The sequence below is a fragment of the Hippocampus comes genome, unplaced genomic scaffold, assembly GCF_001891065.2.
Source record: "Hippocampus comes isolate QL1 unplaced genomic scaffold, H_comes_QL1_v1.1 scaffold62, whole genome shotgun sequence".
NCBI classification, from domain to species: domain Eukaryota; kingdom Metazoa; phylum Chordata; class Actinopteri; order Syngnathiformes; family Syngnathidae; genus Hippocampus; species Hippocampus comes.
In genome coordinates, this window is record NW_017806062.1 from 1533385 (window position 1) to 1536398 (window position 3014).

Genomic DNA, 3014 nt, shown 5'->3' on the forward strand with positions numbered 1-3014 from the left:
CTTAGAGCTCACCCTCTGGTTTCCATCACCGCAGGGGAAGAGAGAGAGAGAGAGGAACCTCCGTCTGCAGAAGCTCGCGTCGAGCTGCCCCTTGCTTTCATCTCAAGACCAGACAGACAGAGAGAATCCAACTTCAAAAGGCAGTTTGATCTCAGACCTTCACGAAATGAGCACCCCGAGGGTGGGAGGACACGAGAGCCACTCTGTCACGGGCGGGCAGACGCCGCAACCTGGTGATCACGCACTCAGGACGGAGAACCGACTTCTGGGTTTCAATCTCAGCGCCGGCATTCCCGATTGGACACGATTGGAGCCAGAAAATGTTTTCAGCGAGGCCGCTAGGGTGGCAGCACCTCAGTGAAGAGTGGCCATGCCTTGTGTCATTGTTCATCAAAATACCCGCAGTCAGTTTCCTGAAATAAAATTCACACATATCTAGCACAATGCGCATCACGCTCATAATCGAGCAGCAACGATCTTAAGTCAGAAAAGCAACGTTTTGAGGAGTCTATCTCGGTTGCTAAAAGTCAGTCCACGTGGTCGTTGTCACCAACATCCGATGCCACTTTGCGTTTTGCGGTCCATGTTTCAGTCGTTCGAATCACATCTAAAAAAAAGCACAAGGACGCGCGATGCCGTTGTTCTTCACCATTCCGAACACCGCTGCTTGTATTGGAGTGTGTGTGCAAGATTGGCGAGCATTTTGTTTCCTGGAAGCATCACTGTGGATGGTATGATAAACAATGACATCTCGGCCATGTTGTCTACTTGCAATGGTGTCAAAGTGCTGAATTTGATTGACTTGACTGTTTTATATTTAAGGTAGCTTGTTTTCGAAGTTTTGTGTTTGAATCAATTGCATATTTATTCTTTCAATATGCAGTAAAACGAATAGCTTGTGGTTAAGGACCGGGGGGGGGGGGGTCCAAGAATATTTCATTCATGCGCAAATTATTTATTTTTTATTTTTCATTTTAGATCAGGTTTGTTATTTTTTTTAATTATTTTTTAAAATTAGTTTTAGTATTAGTTATAGTTTTTTTAAATATATATGGCATTTTTGCAGAGTGCAAAATTTAAAAATATATATATATATTGCATGATGTAGTAGAGTGTAATTCGGGACGTATCGTGACAGCTGCGAAATGCTTTTCAAATGGTTGACGGCAGACAAATTAATCTGTGTCATGCGCTTCGTATCAGCCTTATTTGCAAGCAGGCACGGCGCAGACCAAGTTCTGAGTCCATTGAGACAAATTCATTGTTCATCAGTCAGTAACGACAGTACACTTTTAGGACCATTTTTTTGTTTGGTGTGCCGTGAATTTATTTTCGGACAGGTTGCTGATGTCACGTGTTTGAAAAAAACTGACGAAATGAGCTTGTCAGTTATGCCTTGGAATAGGCTTGCAGGCCGCTGAAAAAAATGACACAAAGCGGCCACTGTAAATCAGATGCAAACAACTATAAGCGGCAATGTCAGCGGTTTGCACAGTGAAAGAAAACAACCGCGTAGCCTGCAAGACGAGCAGCCCGTTCTCATTACGCCGCAGCGTGTTACTCGGGCCATAAAACTCCAGATCAAATTGGTGACACTCGGAGAGCGCGGGCCTCTGCCAAGGCCGACGAGCCCGTTCGATTGTTTTTGCATCGGCCGCTCGAAGGAGAGCGGCGGGGGTGAAGAAAAAAGCGCAGATACGTATTTCTGGCCGAGCTGCTGCCGCCGCCCCAACAAAGTGGAGCATTTAGCCGCTTGAGGGCCAGTTATGGATACCACATGTCTCTCCGGGCCAGACCGAAACAAGCGGGGCCGCATGTTGGCTGTGCCGGGTGGACCCGAAATTAACCTAAATGGATGCTAATATCGCCCCCGTGTCTGGTCGCGTGTGACTGAGGCTTTGTTTGCCCACCCTCGCGCCACGTCTTGACTTGACGCGTGGTGATCAGATGCCCCGTGAACGGTCTGGCGCGGGGTTAATGAAGGCCACGGCTTCATTTGATTATGTCAATATCCTGAGTATTCCGATGACCTCGTTTGTCTTTGGATTTGACACGTGCCAGGTTTCCCAGATGGCGGAAATGTTGTTTGCCGAGGCGTACAAGGTGTTGAAAATGTTGGTTAGCTACAGAGGATTACTTCTTGGTAAGATGGTGTGCAAACGAGAAACCCAATCATAAATGGGTCCCATTCGGACATTCAAAATTGACAAGCAGAGATAGAAAACAACAGTGAAACAAAAAAAAAAAAAACCAAAAAAAAAAAAAAAACAGGTTGAAAGTAATATTGAAGTGATGCTTGTCAGTGTGGTACGAGAACCACCAGCGCTACTTTTAGTGGTAAGCAAAAGCATCTGAGCCTAAATAAAGTTCAGTTGTATTTAACTGATTAGTATAAATGTGCATTTAAATTTTAAGAGCTGGTTGTTTTTAAAAGTTTTATTAAGGAACTATTTTTTTATTTAATGAACACTTTTTTTTAAACAGCACACAATAATTTTATTTCATTTTAACTTTTTATACGGTGATTTTTGAATTTATGTACTAAATTATAACGATTGTATTGTCATGTAATTTGTATTTTTGGATGAGACACTGTAGTTTTTCAGTTACTTTGCCCCCCCCAGCTCCCAAAAAAAGTGAATTATAATTACAACAAAAAAAAAGTCGAACCATGGAAAATTATTGTGTCACATTAAATTACAGTTTTACGTTATTTTTTTTGTTTGGCCTTGAACGGCCTTTGGTGAGCGTTTGGCGCTAGCGGCCGGTCGGAGTCACCGCCGGGCATTGCGTGGACGCCACCTGTCTGGCGAGGCCCCGCAAGCGTGCGACGTGATAGCAGATAGCGGCCGACAGGTGCGTGCCCGCATGTGTTTGTCGGCCTTTGTGACAAACGCAGTCGGCGGCAGCTGAGGGCGAGGCGCTTCTGTCGCCCCTCGTCCACAAATAGACGCCGTGGCAGTTGCTGGCATCGCAACTGCCTGCCTGAGCCCACTTGAAACATGCTCCATTAC